We start from the raw sequence: 12,557 nt of genomic DNA, 5'->3' as shown, positions 1-12,557 counted from the left end.
TCTGTCGGTGTCTCCGTGTCTCTGTCGGTGTCGCCGTGTCTCTGTCGGTGTCGCCGTGTCTCTGTCGGTGTCTCCGTGTCTCTGTCGGTGTCTCCGTGTCTCTGTCGGTGTCTCCGTGTCTCTGTCGGTGTCTCCGTGTCTCTGTCGGTGTCTCCGTGTCTCTGTCGGTGTCTCCGTGTCTCTGTCGGTGTCGCCGTGTCTCTGTCGGTGCCGCCGTGTCTCTGTCGGTGTCTCCGTGTCTCTGTCGGTGTCTCCGTGTCTCTGCCGGTTTCTCCGTGTCTCTGTCGGTGTCTCCGTGTCTCTGTCGGTGTCGCCGTGTCTCTGTCGGTGTCGCCGTGTCTCTGTCGGTGTCACCGTGTCTCTGTCGGTGTCTCTGTCGGTGTCGCCGTGTCTCTGTCGGTGTCGCCGTGTCTCTGTCGGTGTCTCCGTGTCTCTGTCGGTGTCTCCGTGTCTCTGTCGGTGTCTCCGTGTCTCTGTCGGTGTCGCCGTGTCTCTGTCGGTGTCGCCGTGTCTCTGTCGGTGTCTCTGTCGGTGTCTCCGTGTCTCTGTCGGTGTCTCCGTGTCTCTGTCGGTGTCTCTGTCGGTGTCTCCGTGTCTCTGTCGGTGTCTCCGTGTCTCTGTCGGTGTCTCCGTGTCTCTGTCGGTGTCTCCTTGCCTCTGTCGGTGTCTCCGTGTCTCTGTCGGTGTCTCCGTGTCTCTGTCGGTGTCTCCGTGTCTCTCTCGGTGTCTCCGTGTCTCTGTCCGTGTCTCCGTGTCTCTGTCGGTGTCTCTGTCGGTGTCACCGTGTCTCTGTCGGTGTCTCCGTGTCTCTGTCGGTGTCGCCGTGTCTCTGTCGGTGTCTCCGTGTCTCTGTCGGTGTCGCCGTGTCTCTGTCGGTGTCACCGTGTCTCTGTCGGTGTCGCCGTGTCTCTGTCGGTGTCGCCGTGTCTCTGTCGGTGTCGCCGTGTCTCTGTCGGTGTCTCCGTGTCTCTGTCGGTGTCTCCGTGTCTCTGTCGGTGTCGCCGTGTCTCTGTCGGTGTCTCCGTGTCTCTGTCGGTGTCGCCGTGTCTCTGTCGGTGTCGCCGTGTCTCTGTCCGTGTCGCCGTGTCTCTGTCGGTGTCGCCGTGTCTCTGTCGGTGTCGCCGTGTCTCTGTCGGTGTCGCCGTGTCTCTGTCGGTGTCTCCGTGTCTCTGTCGGTGTCTCCGTGTCTCTGTCGGTGTCGCCGTGTCTCTGTCGGTGTCTCCGTGTCTCTGTCGGTGTCTCCGTGTCTCTGTCGGTGTCGCCGTGTCTCTGTCGGTGTCGCCGTGTCTCTGTCGGTGTCTCTGTGTCACTGTCGGTGTCACCGTGTCTCTGTCGGTGTCGCCGTGTCTCTGTCGGTGTCGCCGTGTCTCTGTCGGTGTCTCCGTGTCTCTGTCGGTGTCTCCGTGTCTCTGTCGGTGTCACCGTGTCTCTGTCGATGTCTCCGTGTCTCCGTGTCTCTGTCGGTGTCTCTGTCGGTGTCTCCGTGTCTCTGTCGGTGTCTCCGTGTCTCTGTCGGTGTCTCCGTGTCTCTGTCGGTGTCTCCGTGTCTCTGTCGGTGTCTCCGTGTCTCTGTCGGTGTCTCCGTGTCTCTGTCGGTGTCGCCGTGTCTCTTTCGGTGTCGCGGTGTCTCTGTCGGTGTCTCCGTGTCTCTGTCGGTGTCTCCGTGTCTCTGTCGGTGTCTCCGTGTCTCTGTCGGTGTCTCCGTGTCTCTGTCGGTGTCTCCGTGTCTCTGTCGGTGTCTCCGTGTCTCTGTCGGTGTCTCCGTGTCTCTGTCGGTGTCTCTGTCGGTGTCACCGTGTCTCTGTCGGTGTCTCCGTGTCTCTGTCGGTGTCTCCGTGTCTCTGTCGGTGTCGCCGTGTCTCTGTCGGTGTCTCCGTGTCTCTGTCGGTGTCACCGTGTCTCTGTCGGTGTCTCCGTGTCTCTGTCGGTGTCGCCGTGTCTCTGTCGGTGTCGCCGTGTCTCTGTCGGTGTCTCCGTGTCTCTGTCGGTGTCTCCGTGTCTCTGTCGGTGTCACCGTGTCTCTGTCGGTGTCACCGTGTCTCTGTCGGTGTCTCCGTGTCTCTGTCGGTGTCACCGTGTCTCTGTCGGTGTCTCCGTGTCTCTGTCGGTGTCTCCGTGTCTCTGTCGGTATCTCTGTCGGTGTCTCCGTGTCTCTGTCGGTGTCTCTGTCGGTGTCTCCGTGTCTCTGTCGGTGTCTCCGTGTCTCTGTCGGTGTCGCCGTGTCTCTGTCGGTGTCTCCGTGTCTCTGTCGGTGTCTCCGTGTCTCTGTCGGTGTCGCCGTGTCTCTGTCGGTGTCGCCGTGTCTCTGTCGGTGTCGCCGTGTCTCTGTCGGTGTCGCCGTGTCTCTGTCGGTGTCGCCGTGTCTCTGTCGGTGTCTCCGTGTCTCTGTCGGTGTCTCCGTGTCTCTGTCGGTGTCTCCGTGTCTCTGTCGGTGTCGCCGTGTCTCTGTCGGTGTCTCCGTGTCTCTGTCGCCGTGTCTCTGTCGGTGTCGCCGTGTCTCTGTCGGTGTCGCCGTGTCTCTGTCGGTGTCGCCGTGTCTCTGTCGGTATCTCTGTCGGTGTCTCCGTGTCTCTGTCGGTGTCTCTGTCGGTGTCTCCGTGTCTCTGTCGGTGTCTCCGTGTCTCTGTCGGTGTCGCCGTGTCTCTGTCGGTGTCTCCGTGTCTCTGTCGGTGTCTCCGTGTCTCTGTCGGTGTCGCCGTGTCTCTGTCGGTGTCGCCGTGTCTCTGTCGGTGTCGCCGTGTCTCTGTCGGTGTCGCCGTGTCTCTGTCGGTGTCGCCGTGTCTCTGTCGGTGTCTCCGTGTCTCTGTCGGTGTCTCCGTGTCTCTGTCGGTGTCTCCGTGTCTCTGTCGGTGTCGCCGTGTCTCTGTCGGTGTCTCCGTGTCTCTGTCGCCGTGTCTCTGTCGGTGTCGCCGTGTCTCTGTCGGTGTCGCCGTGTCTCTGTCGGTGTCGCCGTGTCTCTGTCGGTGTCGCCGTGTCTCTGTCGGTGTCACCGTGTCTCTGTCGGTGTCTCCGTGTCTCTGTCGGTGTCTCCGTGTCTCTGTCGGTGTCGCCGTGTCTCTGTCGGTGTCTCCGTGTCTCTGTCGGTGTCGCCGTGTCTCTGTCGGTGTCGCCGTGTCTCTGTCGGTGTCTCCGTGTCTCTGTCGGTGTCACCGTGTCTCTGTCGGTGTCTCCGTGTCTCTGTCGGTGTCGCCGTGTCTCTGTCGGTGTCGCCGTGTCTCTGTCGGTGTCTCCGTGTCTCTGTCGGTGTCTCCGTGTCTCCGTGTCTCTGTCGGTGTCTCTGTCGGTGTCTCTGTCGGTGTCTCTGTCGGTGTCTCCGTGTCTCTGTCGGTGTCTCCGTGTCTCTGTCGGTGTCTCCGAGTCTCTGTCGGTGTCTCCGTGTCTCTGTCGGTGTCTCCGTGTCTCTGTCGGTGTCACCGTGTCTCTGTCGGTGTCTCCGTGTCTCTGTCGGTGTCTCCGTGTCTCTGTCGGTGTCGCCGTGTCTCTTTCGGTGTCACCGTGTCTCTTTCGGTGTCACCGTGTCTCTGTCGGTGTCTCCGTGTCTCTGTCGGTGTCTCCGTGTCTCTTTCGGTGTCACCGTGTCTCTTTCGGTGTCTCCGTGTCTCTGTCGGTGTCTCCGTGTCTCTGTCGGTGTCACCGTGTCTCTGTCGGTGTCTCCGTGTCTCTGTCGGTATCGCCGTGTCACTGTCGGTGTCTCAGTGTCTCTGTCGGTGTCTCCGTGTCTCTGTCGGTGTCTCCGTGTCACTGTCGGTGTCTCCGTGTCTCTGTCGGTGTCTCCGTGTCTCTGTCGGTGTCTCCGTGTCTCTGTCGGTGTCTCGGTGTCTCTGTCGGTGTCTCCGTGTCTCTGTCGGTGTCGCCGTGTCTCAGTCGGTGTCGCCGTGTCTCTGTCGGTGTCTCCGTGTCTCTGTCGGTGTCACCGTGTCTCTGTCGGTGTCTCCGTGTCTCCGTGTCTCTGTCGGTGTCTCCGTGTCACCGTGTCTCTGTCGGTGTCTCCGTGTCTCTGTCGGTGTCGCCGTGTCTCTGTCGGTGTCTCCGTGTCTCTGTCGGTGTCGCCGTGTCACTGTCGGTGTCTCCGTGTCTCTGTCGGTGTCTCCGTGTCTCTGTCGTTGTCTCCGTGTCTCTGTCGGTGTCTCCGTGTCTCTGTCGGTGTCGCCGTGTCTCTGTCGGTGTCGCCGTGTCTCTGTCGGTGTGTCCGTGTCTCTGTCGGTGTGTCCGTGTCTCTGTCGGTGTCTCCGTGTCTCTGTCGGTGTCGCCGTGTCTCTGTCGGTGTGTCCGTGTCTCTGTCGGTGTCTCCGTGTCTCTGTCGGTGTCACCGTGTCTCTGTCGGTGTCACCGTGTCTCTGTCGGTGTGTCCGTGTCTCTGTCGGTGTGTCCGTGTCTCTGTCGGTGTCGCCGTGTCTCTGTCGGTGTCACCGTGTCTCTGTCGGTGTCGCCGTGTCTCTGTCGGTGTCGCCGTGTCTCTGTCGGTGTCTCCGTGTCTCTGTCGGTGTCTCCGTGTCTCTGTCGGTGTCTCCGTGTCTCTGTCGGTGTCACCGTGTCTCTGTCGGTGTCTCCGTGTCTCTGTCGGTGTCTCCGTGTCTCTGTCGGTGTCTCCGTGTCTCTGTCGGTGTCTCCGTGTCTCTGTCGGTGTCTCCGTGTCTCTGTCGGTGTCTCTGTCGGTGTCGCCGTGTCTCTGTCGGTGTCTCCGTGTCTCTGTCGGTGTCACCGTGTCTCTGTCGGTGTCTCCGTGTCTCTGTCGGTGTCTCCGTGTCTCTGTCGGTGTCGCCGTGTCGGTGTCTCCGTGTCTCTGTCGGTGTCGCCGTGTCTCTGTCGGTGTCGCCGTGTCTCTGTCGGTGTCGCCGTGTCTCTGTCGGTGTCGCCGTGTCTCTGTCGGTGTCTCCGTGTCTCTGTCGGTGTCTCTGTCGGTGTCGCCGTGTCTCTGTCGGTGTCGCCGTGTCTCTGTCGGTGTCACCGTGTCTCTGTCGGTGTCGCCGTGTCTCTGTCGGTGTCACCGTGTCTCTGTCGGTGTCTCCGTGTCTCTGTCGGTGTCTCCGTGTCTCTGTCGGTGTCACCGTGTCTCTGTCGGTGTCTCCGTGTCTCTGTCGGTGTCTCCGTGTCTCTGTCGGTGTCGCCGTGTCGGTGTCTCCGTGTCTCTGTCGGTGTCGCCGTGTCTCTGTCGGTGTCGCCGTGCCTCTGTCGGTGTCGCCGTGTCTCTGTCGGTGTCTCCGTGTCTCTGTCGGTGTCGCCGTGTCTCTGTCGGTGTCTCCGTGTCTCTGTCGGTGTCTCGGTCGGTGTCTCCGTGTCTCTGTCGGTGTCACCGTGTCTCTGTCGGTGTCTCTGTCGGTGTCTCCGTGTCTCTGTCGGTGTCTCGGTCGGTGTCTCCGTGTCTCTGTCGGTGTCTCTGTCGGTGTCTCGGTCGGTGTCTCCGTGTCTCTGTTGGTGTCACCGTGTCTCTGTCGGTGTCTCTGTCGGTGTCGCCGTGTCTCTGTCGGTGTCGCCGTGTCTCTGTCGGTGTCTCCGTGTCTCTGTCGGTGTCACCGCGTCTCTGTCGGTGTCTCCGTGTCTCTGTCGGTGTCTCGGTCGGTGTCTCTGTCGGTGTCGCCGTGTCTCTGTCGGTGTCGCCGTGTCTCTGTCGGTGTCTCCGTGTCTCTGTCGGTGTCTCCGTGTCTCTGTCGGTGTCTCCGTGTCTCTGTCGGTGTCTCCGTGTCTCTGTCGGTGTCACCGTGTCTCTGTCGGTGTCTCCGTGTCTCTGTCGGTGTCTCCGTGTCTCTGTCGGTGTCGCCGTGTCTCTGTCGGTGTCTCCGTGTCTCTGTCGGTGTCTCCGTGTCTCTGTCGGTGTCACCGTGTCTCTGTCGGTGTCTCCGTGTCTCTGTCGGTGTCGCCGTGTCTCTGTCGGTGTCTCCGTGTCTCTGTCGGTGTTGCCGTGTCTCTGTCGGTGTCTCCGTGTCTCGGTCGGTGTCTCCGTGTCTCTGTCGGTGTCGCCGTGTCTCTGTCGGTGTCTCCGTGTCTCTGTCGGTGTCTCCGTGTCTCTGTCGGTGTCACCGTGTCTCTGTCGGTGTCTCCGCGTCTCTGTCGGTGTCTCCGTGTCTCTGTCGGTGTCGCCGTGTCTCTGTCGGTGTCTCCGTGTCTCTGTCGGTGTCGCCGTGTCTCTGTCGGTGTCGCCGTGTCTCTTTCGGTGTCTCCGTGTCTCTGTCGGTGTCACCGTGTCTCTGTCGGTGTCGCCGTGTCTCTGTCGGTGTCTCCGTGTCTCTGTCGGTGTCTCCGTGTCTCTGTCGGTGTCTCCGTGTCTCTGTCGGTGTCTCGGTCGGTGTCTCCGTGTCTCTGTCGGTGTCACCGTGTCTCTGTCGGTGTCTCCGTGTCTCTGTCGGTGTCTCCGTGTCTCTGTCGGTGTCACCGTGTCTCTGTCGGTGTCTCCGTGTCTCTGTCGGTGTCTCGGTCGGTGTCTCCGTGTCTCTGTCGGTGTCTCGGTCGGTGTCTCCGTGTCTCTGTCGGTGTCTCCGTGTCTCTGTCGGTGTCTCCGTGTCTCTGTCGGTGTCTCGGTCGGTGTCTCCGTGTCTCTGTCGGTGTCTCGGTCGGTGTCTCCGTGTCTCTGTCGGTGTCTCCGTGTCTCTGTCGGTGTCACCGTGTCTCTGTCGGTGTCTCTGTCAGTGTCTCCGTGTCTCTGTTGGTGTCACCGTGTCTCTGTCGGTGTCTCTGTCGGTGTCTCCGTGTCTCTGTCGGTGTCTCGGTTGGTGTCTCCGTGTCTCTGTCGGTGTCACCGTGTCTCTGTCGGTGTCTCTGTGTCTCTGTCGGTGTCGCCGTGTCTCTGTCGGTGTCGCCGTGTCTCTGTCGGTGTCGCCGTGTCTCTGTCGGTGTCTCCGTGTCTCTGTCGGTGTCTCCGTGTCTCTGTCGGTGTCTCCGTGTCTCTGTCGGTGTCTCCGTGTCTCTGTCGGTGTCGCCGTGTCTCTGTCGGTGTCTCCGTGTCTCTGTCGGTGTCTCCGTGTCTCTGTCTGTGTCTCTGTCGGTGTCGCCGTGTCTCTGTCGGTGTCTCCGTGTCTCTGTCGGTGTCTCCGTGTCTCTGTCGGTGTCACCGTGTCTCTGTCGGTGTCTCCGTGTCTCTGTCGGTGTCGCCGTGTCTCTGTCGGTGTCGCCGTGTCTCTGTCGGTGTCGCCGTGTCTCTGTCGGTGTCTCTGTCGGTGTCGCCGTGTCTCTGTCGGTGTCGCCGTGTCTCTGTCGGTGACGCCGTGTCTCTGTTGGTGTCGCCGTGTCTCTGTCGGTGTCGCCGTGTCTCTGTCGGTGTCTCCGTGTCTCTGTCGGTGTCTCCGTGTCTCTGTCGGTGTCGCCGTGTCTCTGTCGGTGTCACCGTGTCTCTGTCGGTGTCTCTGTCGGTGTCTCCGGGTCTCTGTCGGTGTCTCCGTGTCTCTGTCGGTGTCTCTGTCGGTGTCTCCGTGTCTCTGTCGGTGTCTCTGTCGGTGTCTCCGTGTCTCTGTCGGTGTCTCCGTGTCTCTGTCGGTGTCGCCGTGTCTCTGTCGGTGTCTCTGTCGGTGTCTCCGTGTCTCTGTCGGTGTCGCCGTGTCTCTGTCGGTGTCGCCGTGTCTCTGTCGGTGTCGCCGTGTCTCTGTCGGTGTCGCCGTGTCTCTGTCGGTGTCGCCGTGTCTCTGTCGGTGTCGCCGTGTCTCTGTCGGTGTCTCCGTGTCTCTGTCGGTGTCTCCGTGTCTCTGTCGGTGTCTCCGTGTCTCTGTCGGTGTCGCCGTGTCTCTGTCGGTGTCTCCGTGTCTCTGTCGCCGTGTCTCTGTCGGTGTCGCCGTGTCTCTGTCGGTGTCGCCGTGTCTCTGTCGGTGTCGCCGTGTCTCTGTCGGTGTCACCGTGTCTCTGTCGGTGTCTCCGTGTCTCTGTCGGTGTCTCCGTGTCTCTGTCGGTGTCGCCGTGTCTCTGTCGGTGTCTCCGTGTCTCTGTCGGTGTCGCCGTGTCTCTGTCGGTGTCGCCGTGTCTCTGTCGGTGTCTCCGTGTCTCTGTCGGTGTCACCGTGTCTCTGTCGGTGTCTCCGTGTCTCTGTCGGTGTCTCCGTGTCTCTGTCGGTGTCGCCGTGTCTCTGTCGGTGTCGCCGTGTCTCTGTCGGTGTCTCCGTGTCTCTGTCGGTGTCTCCGTGTCTCCGTGTCTCTGTCGGTGTCTCTGTCGGTGTCTCTGTCGGTGTCTCTGTCGGTGTCTCCGTGTCTCTGTCGGTGTCTCCGAGTCTCTGTCGGTGTCTCCGTGTCTCTGTCGGTGTCACCGTGTCTCTGTCGGTGTCTCCGTGTCTCTGTCGGTGTCTCCGTGTCTCTGTCGGTGTCGCCGTGTCTCTTTCGGTGTCACCGTGTCTCTTTCGGTGTCACCGTGTCTCTGTCGGTGTCTCCGTGTCTCTGTCGGTGTCTCCGTGTCTCTTTCGGTGTCACCGTGTCTCTTTCGGTGTCTCCGTGTCTCTGTCGGTGTCTCCGTGTCTCTGTCGGTGTCACCGTGTCTCTGTCGGTGTCTCCGTGTCTCTGTCGGTATCGCCGTGTCACTGTCGGTGTCTCCGTGTCTCTGTCGGTGTCTCCGTGTCTCTGTCGGTGTCTCCGTGTCACTGTCGGTGTCTCCGTGTCTCTGTCGGTGTCTCCGTGTCTCTGTCGGTGTCTCGGTGTCTCTGTCGGTGTCTCCGTGTCTCTGTCGGTGTCGCCGTGTCTCAGTCGGTGTCGCCGTGTCTCTGTCGGTGTCTCCGTGTCTCTGTCGGTGTCACCGTGTCTCTGTCGGTGTCTCCGTGTCTCCGTGTCTCTGTCGGTGTCTCCGTGTCACCGTGTCTCTGTCGGTGTCTCCGTGTCTCTGTCGGTGTCGCCGTGTCTCTGTCGGTGTCTCCGTGTCTCTGTCGGTGTCGCCGTGTCACTGTCGGTGTCTCCGTGTCTCTGTCGGTGTCTCCGTGTCTCTGTCGTTGTCTCCGTGTCTCTGTCGGTGTCTCCGTGTCTCTGTCGGTGTCGCCGTGTCTCTGTCGGTGTCGCCGTGTCTCTGTCGGTGTGTCCGTGTCTCTGTCGGTGTGTCCGTGTCTCTGTCGGTGTCTCCGTGTCTCTGTCGGTGTCGCCGTGTCTCTGTCGGTGTGTCCGTGTCTCTGTCGGTGTCTCCGTGTCTCTGTCGGTGTCGCCGTGTCTCTGTCGGTGTCGCCGTGTCTCTGTCGGTGTGTCCGTGTCTCTGTCGGTGTGTCCGTGTCTCTGTCGGTGTCGCCGTGTCTCTGTCGGTGTCGCCGTGTCTCTGTCGGTGTCGCCGTGTCTCTGTCGGTGTCGCCGTGTCTCTGTCGGTGTCTCCGTGTCTCTGTCGGTGTCTCCGTGTCTCTGTCGGTGTCTCCGTGTCTCTGTCGGTGTCTCCGTGTCTCTGTCGGTGTCGCCGTGTCTCTGTCGGTGTCTCCGTGTCTCTGTCGGTGTCTCCGTGTCTCTGTCGGTGTCTCCGTGTCTCTGTCGGTGTCTCCGTGTCTCTGTCGGTGTCTCCGTGTCTCTGTCGGTGTCTCCGTGTCTCTGTCGGTGTCTCTGTCGGTGTCGCCGTGTCTCTGTCGGTGTCTCCGTGTCTCTGTCGGTGTCACCGTGTCTCTGTCGGTGTCTCCGTGTCTCTGTCGGTGTCTCCGTGTCTCTGTCGGTGTCGCCGTGTCGGTGTCTCCGTGTCTCTGTCGGTGTCGCCGTGTCTCTGTCGGTGTCGCCGTGTCTCTGTCGGTGTCGCCGTGTCTCTGTCGGTGTCGCCGTGTCTCTGTCGGTGTCTCCGTGTCTCTGTCGGTGTCTCTGTCGGTGTCGCCGTGTCTCTGTCGGTGTCGCCGTGTCTCTGTCGGTGTCACCGTGTCTCTGTCGGTGTCGCCGTGTCTCTGTCGGTGTCACCGTGTCTCTGTCGGTGTCTCCGTGTCTCTGTCGGTGTCTCCGTGTCTCTGTCGGTGTCACCGTGTCTCTGTCGGTGTCTCCGTGTCTCTGTCGGTGTCGCCGTGTCTCTGTCGGTGTCGCCGTGTCTCTGTCGGTGTCTCCGTGTCTCTGTCGGTGTCGCCGTGTCTCTGTCGGTGTCTCCGTGTCTCTGTCGGTGTCTCGGTCGGTGTCTCCGTGTCTCTGTCGGTGTCACCGTGTCTCTGTCGGTGTCTCTGTCGGTGTCTCCGTGTCTCTGTCGGTGTCTCGGTCGGTGTCTCCGTGTCTCTGTCGGTGTCTCTGTCGGTGTCTCGGTCGGTGTCTCCGTGTCTCTGTTGGTGTCACCGTGTCTCTGTCGGTGTCTCTGTCGGTGTCGCCGTGTCTCTGTCGGTGTCGCCGTGTCTCTGTCGGTGTCTCCGTGTCTCTGTCGGTGTCACCGCGTCTCTGTCGGTGTCTCCGTGTCTCTGTCGGTGTCTCGGTCGGTGTCTCTGTCGGTGTCGCCGTGTCTCTGTCGGTGTCTCCGTGTCTCTGTCGGTGTCTCCGTGTCTCTGTCGGTGTCACCGTGTCTCTGTCGGTGTCTCCGTGTCTCTGTCGGTGTCTCCGTGTCTCTGTCGGTGTCTCCGTGTCTCTGTCGGTGTCTCCGTGTCTCTGTCGGTGTCACCGTGTCTCTGTCGGTGTCTCCGTGTCTCTGTCGGTGTCTCCGTGTCTCTGTCGGTGTCGCCGTGTCTCTGTCGGTGTCTCCGTGTCTCTGTCGGTGTCTCCGTGTCTCTGTCGGTGTCACCGTGTCTCTGTCGGTGTCTCCGTGTCTCTGTCGGTGTCGCCGTGTCTCTGTCGGTGTCTCCGTGTCTCTGTCGGTGTCGCCGTGTCTCTGTCGGTGTCGCCGTGTCTCTGTCGGTGTCTCTGTCGGTGTCTCCGTGTCTCGGTCGGTGTCTCCGTGTCTCTGTCGGTGTCTCCGTGTCTGTCGGTGTCGCCGTGTCTCTGTCGGTGTCGCCGTGTCTCTGTCGGTGTCGCCGTGTCTCTGTCGGTGTCTCCGTGTCTCTGTCGGTGTTGCCGTGTCTCTGTCGGTGTTGCCGTGTCTCTGTCGGTGTCTCCGTGTCTCGGTCGGTGTCTCCGTGTCTCGGTCGGTGTCGCCGTGTCTCTGTCGGTGTCGCCGTGTCTCTGTTGGTGTCTCCGTGTCTCTGTCGGTGTCTCCGTGTCTCTGTCGGTGTCTCCGTGTCTCTGTCGGTGTCACCGTGTCTCTGTCGGTGTCTCCGCGTCTCTGTCGGTGTCTCCGTGTCTCTGTCGGTGTCGCCGTGTCTCTGTCGGTGTCTCCGTGTCTCTGTCGGTGTCGCCGTGTCTCTGTCGGTGTCGCCGTGTCTCTTTCGGTGTCTCCGTGTCTCTGTCGGTGTCACCGTGTCTCTGTCGGTGTCGCCGTGTCTCTGTCGGTGTCTCCGTGTCTCTGTCGGTGTCTCCGTGTCTCTGTCGGTGTCTCCGTGTCTCTGTCGGTGTCTCGGTCGGTGTCTCCGTGTCTCTGTCGGTGTCACCGTGTCTCTGTCGGTGTCTCCGTGTCTCTGTCGGTGTCTCCGTGTCTCTGTCGGTGTCACCGTGTCTCTGTCGGTGTCTCCGTGTCTCTGTCGGTGTCTCGGTCGGTGTCTCCGTGTCTCTGTCGGTGTCTCGGTCGGTGTCTCCGTGTCTCTGTCGGTGTCTCCGTGTCTCTGTCGGTGTCTCCGTGTCTCTGTCGGTGTCTCGGTCGGTGTCTCCGTGTCTCTGTCGGTGTCTCGGTCGGTGTCTCCGTGTCTCTGTCGGTGTCTCCGTGTCTCTGTCGGTGTCACCGTGTCTCTGTCGGTGTCTCTGTCAGTGTCTCCGTGTCTCTGTTGGTGTCACCGTGTCTCTGTCGGTGTCTCTGTCGGTGTCTCCGTGTCTCTGTCGGTGTCTCGGTCGGTGTCTCCGTGTCTCTGTCGGTGTCACCGTGTCTCTGTCGGTGTCTCTGTCGGTGTCTCCGTGTCTCTGTCGGTGTCTCGGTCGGTGTCTCCGTGTCTCTGTCGGTGTCACCGTGTCTCTGTCGGTGTCTCTGTCGGTGTCTCCGTGTCTCTGTCGGTGTCTCCGTGTCTCTGTCGGTGTCTCGGTCGGTGTCTCCGTGTCTCTGTCGGTGTCGCCGTGTCTCTGTCGGTGTCGCCGTGTCTCTGTCGGTGTCTCCGTGTCTCTGTCGGTGTCACCGTGTCTCTGTCGGTGTCGCCGTGTCTCTGTCGGTGTCTCCGTGTCTCTGTCGGTGTCTCCGTGTCTCTGTCGGTGTCTCCGTGTCTCTGTCGGTGTCACCGTGTCTCTGTCGGTGTCTCCGTGTCTCTGTCGGTGTCTCCGTGTCTCTGTCGGTGTCGCCGTGTCTCTGTCGGTGTCTCCGTGTCTCTGTCGGTGTCTCCGTGTCTCTGTCGGTGTCACCGTGTCTCTGTCGGTGTCTCCGTGTCTCTGTCGGTGTCTCCGTGTCTCTGTCGGTGTCGCCGTGTCTCTGTCGGTGTCTCCGTCTCTGTCGGTGTCGCCGTGTCTCTGTCGGTGTCGCCGTGTCTCTGTCGGTGTCGCCGTGTCTCTGTCGGTGTCTCCGTGTCTCGGTCGGTGTCTCCGTGTCTCTGTCGGTGTCGCCGTGTCTCTGTCGGTGTCGCCGTGTCTCTGTCGGTGTCGCCGTGTCTCTGTCGGTGTCTCCGTGTCTCTGTCGGTGTCTCCGTGTCTCTGTCGGTGTCGCCGTGTCTCTGT

General features: G+C 61.4%; 1 protein-coding gene across 1 annotated transcript in view; it reads left to right on the top strand.

Moving 5' to 3' along the window:
- Positions 1–12,557, top strand: part of naaladl1 (N-acetylated alpha-linked acidic dipeptidase like 1) — a 244,534-nt gene that overhangs the window by 93,331 nt on the left and 138,646 nt on the right.

This window comes from Scyliorhinus torazame, chromosome 24, assembly GCF_047496885.1.
Source record: "Scyliorhinus torazame isolate Kashiwa2021f chromosome 24, sScyTor2.1, whole genome shotgun sequence".
NCBI classification, from domain to species: domain Eukaryota; kingdom Metazoa; phylum Chordata; class Chondrichthyes; order Carcharhiniformes; family Scyliorhinidae; genus Scyliorhinus; species Scyliorhinus torazame.
This window is presented reverse-complemented; position numbering and strand designations above follow the sequence as displayed.